The sequence below is a fragment of the Macrobrachium rosenbergii genome, chromosome 53 (assembly GCF_040412425.1).
Source record: "Macrobrachium rosenbergii isolate ZJJX-2024 chromosome 53, ASM4041242v1, whole genome shotgun sequence".
NCBI classification, from domain to species: Eukaryota; Metazoa; Arthropoda; class Malacostraca; order Decapoda; family Palaemonidae; genus Macrobrachium; species Macrobrachium rosenbergii.
Genome location: NC_089793.1, coordinates 23573371 through 23588032, shown reverse-complemented (window position 1 = coordinate 23588032; position 14662 = coordinate 23573371). Strand labels below are relative to the sequence as shown.

The 14662-nt window shown below is 38.2% G+C and overlaps 1 long non-coding RNA gene across 1 annotated transcript in view; it reads left to right on the top strand.

Moving 5' to 3' along the window:
- Positions 1-7622: 7622 nt before the first annotated feature.
- Positions 7623-14662, top strand: part of LOC136834091 (uncharacterized) — a 171659-nt gene continuing 164619 nt past the window's right edge. Inside the window, exon 1 of the long non-coding RNA XR_010851662.1 lies at positions 7623-8183. This is a non-coding gene — a long non-coding RNA (uncharacterized lncRNA). The remainder of the gene's footprint in view (positions 8184-14662) is intronic.

Genomic DNA, 14662 nt, shown 5'->3' with positions numbered 1-14662 from the left:
GTCACAAATACATCAGTAACCTAAGTCGTTTTCAAGACACCAACTTATTTTTCCAGTTGGCTCGTAATGTTTTTAATCATGTTTTACGATTTAGAATAGTTAATTGCAAATAATTCTTCATTATTTTAGTGAATCTTTGGAACTTGTAAGTAACTGAATTTGATTCAAATTTGCAAGTGATTTTTTCATTCATTTGTTTTGATGTAAATTTTTACGATTTCATATTTTAAAACTGCCACTTCATGCGATCTAATTTTCCTCACAAAGTAAATTTTAAATGTAAATGAAATATATCTGGTTTAACGTCAAATAACTTAATGGATTTGAGAATCTCAGCCACTGCCGTCGACCTATGTTTTGGAGAGTAATAAAAATTGTTTTTTATTTTTCTGATATTGACAAACTTTTTTATACAAGTATCTTTCATATATATATTTTGGGAACCTGTCCGTATGTCCTTCTTTGAAATTACCATAGAGATTTTGTCCCCCTTTTAAATTACCGTAGAGATTTTTCCCCCTTTGAAATTACCTTAGAGATTTTGTTCCCCTTTGAAATTACCTTAGAGATTTTATCCCCCTTTGAAATTACCTTAGAGATTTTGTTCCCCTTTGAAATTACCTTAGAGATTTTATCCCCCTTTGAAATTACCTTAGAGATTTTGTCCCCCTTTGAAATTACCTTAGAGATTTTGTCCCCCTTTGAAATTACCTGAGAGATTTTGTTCCCCTTTCAAATTACTTCAGAGATTTTGCTCTCCCTTCGAAATTACCTTAGAGATTTTGTCCCCCTTCGAAATTACCTTAGAGATTTTGTCCCCCTTTGAAATTACCTTAGAGATTTTGTCCCCTCTAAAATTACCTTAGAGACTTTTCCCCCTTTGAAATTACCTCAGAGATTTTGTCCCCCTTTCAAATTACCTTCGAGATTTTGTTCCCCTTCGAAATTACCTTAGAGATTTTGTCGCCCTTTGAAATTACCTTAGAGATTTTGTCCCCCTTTGAAAATACCATAGAGATTTTGTCCCCCTTTGAAATTATCTTAGAGATTTGTAGGAATCTATTATAATGCGATGCAGGAAGCTGTAGAATACCTCAGTTTTATAGCCACATGTGGGATTAAACTCAAAATAATTACAGAAATGAAAAGGACCTTGAAGGTGTCACGAAAGAGAGTATAATTATTTTTTGGAAATTGTCTTTGCGTGTGGCTGTATTCCTGCATTAATTGTCTTTCTGGCGTGAAAATTCATCCATTAATTGTCATTTCGCTATGAATAGTCGTCCATTAATTGTTTTTCGGTAAGAAAAGTCGTCCATTAATTGCCTTTCCGTTATGAAGCGTCCACTATTTGTCTTTTCGTTACGAAAAGTCGTCCTTTAACTGTCTTTTCTCTATGAAAAGTCGTCCATTAATTGTCTTTTGGCCATGAAAAGTCGTCTATTAATTATATTTTCGCCATGAAAAGTCGTTCATTAATTATCTTTTCACCATGAAAAGTCGTCCGTTAATTATATTTTCGCCATGAAAAGTCGTCCATTAATTATCTTTTCGCCATGAAAAGTCGCCCATTGATTGTCTTTTCGTTATAAAGAGTCGCCATGGTTAGGTGCTCTTTCATCAAACTGTGTGTATACACACCTATAATCACGTACCTAACTTGAATGTAACTCTCTCTCTCTCTCTCTCTCTCTCTCTCTCTCTCTCTCTCTCTCTCCTCGCAATGACCTTGTTCCACGCCATGGCTGGATTCCTTGACCTCCATGGTTGACAGGTCATCACCCAAGGTCAAGAGGTCATCTTTCCTCTGGGAAATCGTGTACATCTGTTGTTTTGTGTTCGTATGTCAGATGTTTTTTATGTGCATATAGATATACACACACACGCGCACACACACACACACACACACTCATGCATACATATATATATATATATATATATATATATATATATATATATCGAAGTGGTAGAAAGTCAGGCATGTCGAAATCAGATGGCTTTATTATGATGGTTCCGCAGTTAAACTGCCAGTCCTCTGCCACGCCTCTTTACCTGTCGTGAGTGTTCCTGGAACCCCAAGGTGCCCTTCGTCGTCACTGGACTGGCTGTCTTTCTGCCTGAAATATAGGTGTGCTTCTCTTCTGTATTTCAGTGCTTAGTAATCAGTTTTAATCTTTTTATGATAATTGTAATTTCTAGTTTTCATTTTTTTTGTAGATTTGTCATTTTAGCCTTGAAAAAGGGAATTATGGTCCAGAAACGTCAACAATCATAATAAAGCCATCTGGTTACGACATGCTTGTCCTTCCCCCACTTCGATTGTTTGATGAAGTTTTTAGCAACTACCCGCCTCCTGTGCTCTCTCTCTCTCTCTCTCTCTCTCTCTCTCTCTCTCTCTCTCTCTCTCTCTCTCTCTCTCTCTCTCTGTATATATATATATATATATATATATATATATATATTATATATATATATATATATATATATATATATCATATATATAGCCTATATATATTTATATATAAATTAATATTTATATTTACATTTTTACCAGTAGCTGCTTACGCAAGTAGGATTATTCCAGTAGGAAACAAGATGAACCATTTCTACTTTCAGTGATGAACACATTACTTCGTTAGCTTAGTTACATCGTACTTCTACTATTTTCTCGCGGTTTCTGTGGTCGCATGTTTTCAGGATTTTATTCTCTCTCTCTCTCTCTCTCTCTCTCTCTCTCTCTCTCTCTCTCTCTTAGGAAATTATTTACTTAATGATCACTCTTTCAGAATATGGAATAATTTATGTTGTCACTTCTGTTTCCCATGATTACTGTAGCTTCTCTCTCTCTCTCTCTCTCTCTCTCTCTCTCTCTCTCTCTCTCTCTCCTCTCTCTCTCCAAAGCTCACCGACACGGGCAACAGCCTCCACCCATTTCCCCCCCACTCACAAAAAAATCTTGCCTGTGAGTGATGTAATGAATGAATGATGAATGGGCCTAAGAGCCCCTCCTTCCCTCTCCCTCCCTCTCTCTCTCTCTCTTTTTCCTCTCTCTCTCTCTCCCCTCCTGCAGGTAACCGTAGAGGCCTCTCTCGCTCCTGCTTCTCCCATTCTTCCCGGGTGGTGGGAGCAGCGTACACGCTTTCTTGCACAAAGGGGGAGAGAAAAAATATTGCACGGTTATTGCAAGCTCGTGTGCAACATAATGTATGCCAGATTCGCGCGTGGTGGCGGAGGGATGCCGCCATCTTGGAGGTTGCTGAGTCGTTGCACAACACGTGCAAGACGCGTATCAAGAGGAGGAGGAGGGCAGGAGGTCAATTCTCTTTTTTTATTTTCTTTTTCTTTCTTCTTTCTTTCTTTGGGAGGTTTGATCGTTGCTGCGCTGTGGTAGGAATTGATGATGGAATTGATGCGCTGTGATAGGAATTGATAGTGGAATTGATGCGCTGTGGTAGGAATTGATAATGGAATTGATGCGTTGTGGTAGGAATTGATAGTGGAATTGATGAGCTGTGGAAGGAATTGATAATGGAATTGATGCGTTGTGGTAGGAATTGATAGTGGAATAGATGCGCTGTGGTAGGAATTGAAGATTGATGCGCTGTGGTAGGAATTGACGAATTGTTGGTAGAATTGATGATGCTTGTGGTTGGTTCGGTTGATTTTAATGTGTGGTTGATTGGTTGATTTCTGACAAGTTGCATTTTAGAACTTTCGCTTGGTTCATTGGTATTGGTTTTCTCTGCAAGCCTGAGGTTCACTGTCTGGGCTGTGTCCACTCTGTTAAATGCAAGTTTCATTTCTTTTTGTTATTAATCTATTACACTCCATAAAAAGTGTTTTTAATACAAGTTTCACTTCTTTTTTTGTTATTGATCATTTACACCCCATATAAGGTTTTTTGATACAAGATGTACTTCTTTTTTGTTATTAATATTTTACACTCTATACAAGGTGTTTTTAATACAATTTCCCACTTTTATTTATTGATCTTTTGCAACTATTGTTGATCTAATTCCTATCCTAGTTGTGGGTCATCCACACCAAAATCGATTTTACTTTTAGTATAATTTTTACTTTTTTTTTTTATTAATCTTTTGCAACTGTTTTTGATAAAATGCCTATCGTAGTTTGGGGTCATCCACACCAAAATAGATATTGTGTTTGGGGTCATCCACACTAGAATGGATTTGATTTATTTAAAGACTTGTCAATATTTTTGGCTGAAATCTTCTTGCCACATAAGTAGATACAAGCTTGAATAGCTTCCAGGACTTTGATTTTATTAGAATTTGTTCTTCTTTTTTCATTATTCTTTTGCAACTATTTTTTTTATCGAATTCCCAGCTTAGGGTCAAACACACCTGTATGGATTTTATTCATATAAAGACTTGCCTATTTCCGGCTGAAATATTTTTGCCTTATATGTAAAAAAAAAAATACAAGCTTGAATGGCTTCCAGGACTCCGATTGGCTGTCAAATCCGGACGTAGTAGGGGTTAAGTTTCCATTTTTTTTTGTAATCTCTTGCAGTTGTAAAACCGTTGAAGACCGGGTGCTCTTTTAGAAGACCCCCTCCCCTACTCCCAGCCTTCCCAACTCGCCCCCTCTCCCCCTTCTCCCTTTGAGGCCCACTTCTTTCCCCGTGTGTCTATCTGTGTGTCTCTTTTTCTCATCCTGCAACGGACATGGAATTCCTGAAGGAAAAACCGCACATTGTCCCTTGTATGCAAATTAGTTTGACTCCTTCAAATTGTGTGTTTTTTTTTTTTTTTACCGTCAGGCTGCAATAAAGCTTTTTTTTTTTTTTTTTAGAAAAGACTGAGTAATTTGTTATTCGCTAGATTTTTGTAGGTATAAGTCTAAATAGAAGATGTTCTGCAATGAATTATTAATTTGAAAATGTTGCAATGAATTATCAATTTGAAAATTTTGGACATGCAAGTCAGGGCACCATTATTTTGCAGGAGCTTGGATCTCTCTCTCTCTCTCTCTCTCTCTCTCTCTCTCTCTCTCTCTCTCTCTCTCTGACTGCTTTGGCTATCTATCCTCTGTAGCAACATCGTTCTTGCTGCGACCAACTGCAGGACCCCTAACTTCCCCAATTCCTCTCCCCAAACACCTCCACCCTTCCCCCTCCCCAAACACCTCCACCCTTCCCCCTCCCATAGCCCCCCAGTTCCTCCAACATCATTTTTCTTTCTTCTTCTTCTTCTTCTTCTTCTTCTTCTTCTTCTTCTTCTTCTTCTTCTTCTTCTTCTTCTTCTTCTTCTTCTTCTTCTCGAAGTACCAAACCCATACCCGTGGTTGGTAAAAGGAGAAGGAAACTAGGTATCCTGGGAATATACACCCTATACCCTTGCCCCTGCTTGGTTCTCCCTCTGTTGAGTGGTGGCGCTGCTGTCGCTGTTGCTGCTGCTGTTGCTGCTGGCAAAAGGGCGGTGGGGGTTATAGAAGGTTGCTGGGGGTTGCTTTTTTGGAAGTTTGCTCTCCAAACCACTTGTTTCTGGTTGGCTGCTGTCAGCCGAATCTTGCAGTGTCGTTTTCATTATTATTATTATTATTATTATTATTATTATTATTATTATTATTATTATTAGCTAGAGTGGATTAGTCGTTATTTGTCTTGTAAGATATTGTGTATACAAGGACAAATGTTGGATACAATAAGCAACAAGTGTGTTGCCTGTTGCTCATATGAACACTTTGTACCCATGACACGTGTATTGATAATGAATCATGCAATATAGTGTTTATATATATATATGTGTGTGTGTGTATGTATGTATGTATATAAATATGTATCTATATATATGTATATATGCATATATATATATATGTAATATATATATATATATATATATATATATATATATATATATATATATATATATATATATATATATATATATATATACATTAAATAATTTTGTCTTTTTTCTTCACTGATGGAATTTCAATTCAATCATCATGGTTCAAAATTACATCATTCACTAATTCGCTCACAGATATAAAACCCTACAAAATTCGATTGGACGAATATTCCTGTGATGATTAACGAAAAATTCAGTCGCCGACGCCATTTTATAGAAATTAATTTAAATAATGGAACAGTCCCCAGCTTTTCAGGTTGCCAGTCTAGGAACGGGGAAAGGGGGGAGTGTAAGGGGCGGGGGGGAGCCGGGCCAGTGGTCGTCCATCTTCTTATTAGTAATAGTGTATGGACTTTGAAATACTGATGTCGCCTTTGGGGAGTGACTTGACATGTTTTAATTTTTATTTTTGTTTTAATTTTTTCTTGTTTACTTCTACTTATTTTGTTACTGAAAATATTTCCTGCTAGATCCAGTTGATTACTGTGCCTCTTATACACATTTCATTAATAAACTTTAACAAAACCTTTGTCTTTCTGTTTATAAAACTTTTTTTTTTTTATCCTTGCGAAGCTGATTTCTACATAGGATCAAAGCTTGTATGTACCTGTAGGGGGTTAGTGCCACCAGTGCACCTCACGCGGTGCACTTTAGGCATTACTTAAGGTTCTCTGCAGCGTCCCTTCGGCCCCTAGCTGCAATCACCTTTTATTCATTTTACTGTACCTCTCTTTATATTCTGTTCCTTCCATCTTACTTTCCTTGACCCTCTCCTAATAAATGTTTGATAGAGCAACCGCGAGGTTTTCCTCCTGTTACGCCTTTCAAACCTTTTTACTCTCAGTTCCCGTTTCAGCGCCGAATGACCTCATCATAGGTCCCAGCGCTTGGCCTTCGGCATAAATTCTACATTCCAGTTCCAATTCCAAAGCTTCTACGTATCGTTCGATCAGCTACGAAGATCGGGATCTCGAGAGTCAGTCAGACAGTCAGTCAGTCACATCATCTCCTGTTGCTCTTCCACTTTTATCAAAATGATGAACTCGAGATTCAGTCAAATCCCGTATTTTTCCATTGACTTCTTTCTGGGCTGGAGATGTGGAACTTCAGAGTCTATCACCTCCCATTCCACGTTTCTTGGATAAAAATATCACAAATACTTCGAATTTGAGATGACACTGAACTTGATTCAGTTTCTAATTTTTCAATATTTTATATAATAAAATGAAGTTATTGTTTATATACAATTTCACGGCAAATCTGACGCCTGAAAAATAGGTTATCGTTTGTGGTGAGATATGTCAAAATATTCCTCTTAACGTTAGCAGCAAAGGTTACGTCGGCAACGGATACTGATATCATCTATGATAGTAATAGTGGAGAAGCCACTCCACAGTTATGTAAAAGTGCAGTACATATATTTAAAGATAAATCTTACTGATTTATCTGTAAATATATGTACTGTACATATAAATAACTGTGGATTGGCTTCTCCATTTTAAGACTCATGCTACTATGAGTATTTTTTAATAATAATAGTAGTAGTAACAGTGATCTTATGAATGTCAGAAAAGGCAAAATTAGTTACAGACTTACTATTAATTTTGAAACTTCTATAAGAGAGACCTTTGTCACAAAAATTAAAAATACATTTAAAATCTTATAACCCACTGTAATCATGTAATCAGTTCGTGTAGTCGAGTCTGAAAAATGTCTTTTCCACGTGGTGGTGGATAGGCCCTTCTGGCACGGAGGAGAGGACCGCTGTCGAGTGGAACTCCGATAAGATAAGGCCGGTGATTCGTGATATAGGTCTATGGTCGAACGGGTTGGCTCGCCTATTACGGAGAGAGATGTTATATCATCAGTACGGTTATAACGCCTCCGCGGTATATTTCTATATTTAATTACGCGGATCTTGAATGGAAAATTTCTGCGTGTTCCTCTCTCTCTCTCTCTCTCTCTCTCTCTCTCTCTCTCTCTCTCTCTCTCTCTCTCTCTGTTTTTCTGTTTCTTTTCAAGTACTAATTACTATATCATCAGTACGGTTATAAGCCACCCACGACATGTTTGTATATTTAATTTCGTGGATCTTGACTGGAAAATCTCTCTCTCTCTCTCTCTCTCTCTCTCTCTCTCTCTCTCTCTCTCTCTCTCTCTCTCTCTCTCTTTCCAAGTGCTAATTAAGTGCAGTGGTCATGAATAATTTACCCGAAGTGCAAAGGTGTCTTGTGACCTAAGCAGAGGTCAGTGAGTTCGACCCGTGGAGATTCGAACCGAATTTACGCCCGTGTGTTCTTAAGTGGTATGGTAAGTGTGTCAGGTTTAGTTTTGTTTCGTTTATTCTCTTTTTATATCAAACTCACTTTTGACGCTAATATATATTTACGCGAAAATCGCATCTTTTATTTTTTAGTGATTTTCAACTTTTATTTTTTGCAACTGCCTTCTTCCTTGCATGCATTTTGCGCGCGCGTCCGTTTTTTTTTTTTTTTTTTGTCCAAGTGAGACTGAAATCAATTCAGTATTGTGTAACTGACACAAAAATATGATGAGAGAGAGAGAGAGAGAGAGAGATATTTTTGTTTTGATCAAGAATTAGCTTTTAGTTTTCTGTAAAGAAAACTGTTGTGCCGGGTTTGTCTGTCCGTCCGCACTTTATTCTGTCCGCACTTTTTCTGTCCGACATCAGAACTGAGGCTAGAGGGCTGCAAATTAGAATGTTCATCATCCACCCTCCAATCATCAAACATACCAAACTGCAGCCCTCTAGCCTCAGTAGTTAGTATTTTATTTAAGGTTAAATTTAACCATAATCGTGCTTCTGGCAACGGTACAGGATAGGCCACCACCGAGCCGTGGTTAAAGTTTCATGGGCCTCGGCTCATAGAGCATTATACCGAGACCACCGAAAGATAGAGCTATTTTCGGTGGCCTTAATTATTACGCTGTAGTGGCTATACAGAAAACTCTATTGCGCCTAAGAAACTTCGGCGCATTTTACTTGTCTTTTGTTGCTGATCATTTATAGCTCTTTAATATTTCATGCGCTAGTGATCACAATAATGCGATATCAGTGTACTCAAAATCTATCAGTCAATCAGGTAGGAAGTTCTTTTGACGTGAAAGATAATTAGCGGAGTATGAGGAAACTGTTGTGGTGTTTTTAATTTATAAGAACGACGCATTTCTGATCATTCAGGCAATTTTCAGAATGATAAGTCTTTGATCACAGGCGTTCTGTGAAGGTGTCAGAATTGTCCGCCTCTCTCTCTCTCTCTCTCTCTCTCTCTCTCTCTCTCTCTCTCTCTCTCTCTCAGTAAGAAAAGTATCAAGAACGGAAAATTTTTCATTCTTCTTAGCCTCTCTCTCTCTCTCTCTCTCTCTCTCTCTCTCTCTCTCTCTCTCTCTCTCTCTCTCTCAGTAAGAAAAGGGCAAAGAACGGAAAATTTTCATTCCTTTTAGCCTCTCTCTCTCTCTCTCTCTCTCTCTCTCTCTCTCTCTCTCTCTCTCTCTCTCAGTAAGGGAAAGTGTCGAGAAAGGAAAATTTTCATTCATTTTAGCCTCTCTCTCTCTCTCTCTCTCTCTCTCTCTCTCTCTCTCTCTCTCTCTCTCTCTCTCTCTCTCTCTCTCAGTAAAAAGTGTCAAGAAAGGAAAACTTTCCATTTCTCTTTCTCTCTCTCTCTCTCTCTCTCTCTCTCTCTCTCTCTCCATTTTCGTAACCGCGCCATAGCGTACTTTACTCCTGCATATTCTGAAATGTCTTGATAAGATAAGAATAGGGTTATATGGGTGATATTATCGAGCGATATTTTTCATTTTTTCTTTTGCCATGTAAACCTCAAAAGATTATCTAAAACTCAACTCGATGAATAGGGGTCGTGATCACTTTGGTGTGGTTAGGTCTAACCAGTTTTAACGATTATGGGTGTATATGATTTTACTTTATTTGTTTTTTTGATAATTCAAGGAGAAACGAGAGAACGGGACAACAGCAGATAAAGATAAGGTAGTTCTCAAAAAAGGAGGTAAACGGGTGATTGAGGTTCATGATTCTCTCTCTCTCTCTCTCTCTCTCTCTCTCTCTCTCTCCTCTATGATATTGTTGCATCGGTAATTTGTGTTGGTTTCTGAGAGGTTAATTTTGTGTCAGTATTTGTTGTTGGTTTCAGAGAGGCTATTATTGCAGATTCTCTCTCTCTCTCTCTCTCTCTCTCTCTCTCTCTCTCTCTCTCTCTCTCTCTCCCCTATTAAGATAGTTGCTTCAATAAGCCCAACATTCCCAACGTTGACGGGCATCAGGAGTGTGACTATTCATCTCAGCGACCTCGAAAACTAAGGCTTAGACACTAATATGTCATATATGACATTTTATTTTTCACTCCTTCTCATCCCCCCTTCCTATCGGGGCTGGACTTGGACTGAAAGGGCAACGGGAATGTCACTATTCTATTCAGCGACCTAGAAAACTATGGATTAAATACTAATATCTGTCGTTTTCGGTTATTTTTACATGTCACCCCCTTCCCACCCCCACGCCCTCTGTTGCCAGTGATATCTTACCCCCCACAGTGTTCTTTCTCAGATAGTAAATCATATATATACCGAAATGAGGTATGATAAACCTGTAGAGTTCATTTAGTTACTAAGTCTACGAGCAGAACCAGCCTTTTTTAGGGGAAGCCTTTCCACCCCCACCCCTTTGTTGCCCTTTGGTGCTAGTGATGTCTTACCCCCCACAGTATTCTTTCCAGATAGTAAGTCAGATGTTTACCAAGTTTGGTTGAAATTGCTCAATGCGTTTCAGTTATGATGGAACATACACACACATATATATATACATCCATTATATATATATATATATATATATATATATATATATATATATATATATATATATATATATATATATATATATATATATATATATATATATATATATCATATATATATATATATATATATATATATATATTATATCATTCATCTTTTGTGCTGTTATCCGTTACCTAGAGAAACTTAACGAAACCAAAATTATATACATATTTTTGCTTGTTTTGCAAATTCAGAAAATTGTTTTCAAAATGCATCCATGCATCTTTGGTTTGAGGGTCACCAAGTATGTCGAGATGTTATATTTTGGTTCTGTTTGTGTGTCTGTTTGTTCGTCTTCGTTAGCCCGCTTAAGCAAAAAAGAAGTATATCGCAGTTTTTACCAAAATTTGACCAAAGGAGGACCTCACGCTTGGTACTGAGTGCCTCGTGGGTGATCGCATTCTTCCTTTTGCTGTACCTCCATTCACATTCTTTCTTCCGTCTTACTTGCCTTAACCCTTTCCTGACAAGTGATTCATAATGGAACTGCGAGGTTTTCCTCCTGTTACACCTTTCAAACCTACCTGCTCTCAGTTTCCTCTTCAGCGCTGAGTGACCTTATCATAGGTCCCAGCACTTGGCCTTCGTCCTGTATTGTATGTATGTATGTATGTATATGATCACATTCCGGGCAAGATTCGGTCGGGGCGTAACTTTTCGGGTGCATTGATTACCGAGCCTCCGTTTCAGAAAGCGAAACTTGAGAACGATCACCGTAGGTTTTGTCTCTTCTAAACCTCCATTTGATTCCGATAACTAAACGTTTCCCATCCCCGTAGAGGGGTATTGCCGTCAGTGCACCTCATGGGGTGCACTGTAGGCATTACTTAATGTTCTTTGCAGTGTCCCTTTGGCTCCTATAGCTGCAACCTTTCATTCCTTTTACTGTACTTCGGTTCATATTCTCTTTCTTCCATCTTACTTTCCTCAACCCTCTCCGTATAATTGTTTCATAGAGCAACAGCGTGGTTTTCCTCCTGTTACACCTTTCAAACCTTTTAACTGTCAGTTTCAGTTTCAGTGCTGAATGACCTCGTAGGTCCCAGTGTTTGGCCCTCGGCCTAAATTTTATATTCCACTCCATCCCACTAACCGTTTTCGGTCGGTAAAATTATTTAATGTTGAATAAAAATTTCTTTCTAATCGGGTTTCTGCTTTATTGTATTATTGCCTTTGTCAACAAAACAAAAGAAAGACTAACAAGTGTTTAGTTTTAGTTCAAAGTTTTGTAGTGATCACCTTTACAGAAATTTAAGGAAAAATCTTATTCATTATCTTTGTAAAAATGTTTGGAAATTGTTTAAGCATTTGAACATTGAACTGTTAAGTAATCTTACGTTAGAAGCGTGTCGCACGGTGGTAAATCTGTTTTTGGGTGTTTTACAAGCGGCAAAACTCGGCTAAGTTCCTTGTAAAATTCTTTGTAGAATTCTTTGTACATTTTGTAGGCAAATTTCGATGAAAGGAGCCAGTTATAGATAATTTGGACTAAATGAAACTGTGAAAAAAACAAGAGATTAATGTTGAACAAGGTTGGTGTTACATCCTCTTTGCTACAGGATCTGGAACCATGGGTTAGAGCCTACGTAGCATCTGATCCCCTAATAATTTAGGAGTTAGTGCAGCATAACGCGAGCTTTAACCTTTGATCTTTATAGCTTTACAGCTTGAATTTTACTGCATTGCCACCAGCATCCTGTACAGCTTTACACTGGCAGCTGCCCAAACAAACTCCCTTGATTTTCACAGCATTGCCCCTAGGTACCCGGAACTTCTAGTAAGAAGCACAGCATCTGGGGGCATTCTGGGCATTCTGGGTATTCAAAGGTTACTACAGCATAGATAAAGCTTTCCAGCAACGCCAGCAGGTCAGAGTTCCATACTGGGTCTGATGTAGGGCAGCATCTGCAACAGCGCATATTTTAGGATATTTGGAGCAGTAGCTGGAGTTAATCCAATGGAACGCTGGTTATTTAAGGTTTATCCAAAATTAGGTTTGGAAAACTCCTTTAGGCTTTTACATGTTACCAAAAGGATATCTGTCCTGTTGAAAAGTGATGCCTGTCACATCTACAGTACAGTTTTTCTCAGAACGAACTTTTGATTAGGATAGCATTCATGTAATCCTTTGACTGGGAAAACTCCTAAAGATTTTTACATCTTACCAAAAGGACTTCTTTCCTGTTGTCAAAGTGATGCCTTTCACAGTTTTTCTCAGAACGAACTCTTGGTTATGGCATCGTTTACCAAAAGAACATCTTTCCTGTTGTCAAAGTGATGCCTTTCACAGTTTTTCTCAGAACGAACTCTTGGTTATGGCATCGTTTACCAAAAGGACATCTTTCCTGTTGTCAAAGTGATGCCTTTCACAGTTTTTCTCAGAACGAACTCCTGGCTAGGACATCGTTCACGGTTTTTCTCAGAACAAACTTTGGTTAGGACATCATTCATGTAATACTTTGACTGGGAAAGTCCTTTACACAGGATAAGCAAAATAGAGATAAAACGTAAGTGTTATCTAGCATTACTTGAACGAACTCAGTGACTTGTAAAACATGTTCCAAGGTTCATTCACGTGCATAACCTTGTCCTAATGAACTGTGGACCTGTAACTGTACCAGAGACAGCAGGTCTTACACAGATTTGCCGGCCTTCTTAACTCACAGCGTGACTAACTATGTCTTGGACTTCAAGAGCATTTTATTTATCTGATATTCAGATGTCTGAATGAATTTTGGAGCTTAGCCAGAACAGGCTTTGTTCTTTGCACTTTGCCAAATGGTAAACGTAGGTCTTACAAAAGTATGATTAAAATAAACTGCATTTGGATTTTGTTCAAAAAAGGAAGATTTCAGGGAAAGTGACTATTATTTTTAATTCAGGAGAAAATGACTCTTTATTCTAAGTCCTGAATAATAAAAAAAAACAGCACTAAATATTTAGTGATATGCTGCAATGTGTGAAGTAGCCATATGTCATTTTTACAAATAAGTTATGGATAATTCTGTGCCCTATTGTAACTTTTCGGCCTCTGCAGTGTTTTGAATAATAATAATAATAATAATAATAATAATAATAATTTGGTTGGAGAAACAAATCCAGTTATAAATCTGTACAAATATATTGAAACGCAAATCTCTACATAGCGCTTTCGGGAATCTGTTGGATTCCCCCTTTCAATTGAAAAGGGGGCTCGTGAATTTGTTTCTTCAATATAATAATAATAATAATAATAATAATAATAATAATAATAATAATAATAATAATATGTTTACCTTATGTAACCCTGTATTCTCTTTACACATGATTGAAATTCTGTTGCAATTAAAGATGTAAAAAAAACAAAGCAGTAAGGTAAGGGTAAAAAAATGAGCGCAAAAAATTAAGAATCAAGTAAAAAAAAAAGCCTGAAATTTCATCTGAAAGTCGGCCTGGCTTGGCTAGAGGCGACGGCAGTCGTTCAAACCTACAAAGCAACCCTCGAAAGTGTCTCGTCCATCCTTCCCAGATGTTTCGGATTCGTTAAGTCGCGCGCCCGTACGCCCGTAAGCACACACACACGGCGGGATGAAACTGCCTGCGGAGGGAAGGGGAGGAGGGTTGGGGAGGAAAGACCCGGGCAGGGGGAATGGGAAAAGATGCGTTTAGCAATTGGATTGGGTAGGGGAAGGGAGGTACTGGGGAGGAGGGAGGGAGGAGAGGGTGGGTATGGGGGAATTGAAATGGAGGGATGGAGGGGGGAACTTTGTCTTAGGTATAATCGTTGCAAATCTTTGATGCCTTTTTTTCGAGGGGGCGGTAAATGCGTTTGCCCATAGCGGGGTTTGAGAAGGGGGAAGAGGAAGGAGAGGAGAAGAGGAGGAGGAGGCCGTGTTGACATAATGGACGGGAGGAGGAAGAGGGGGAAGGGCGGT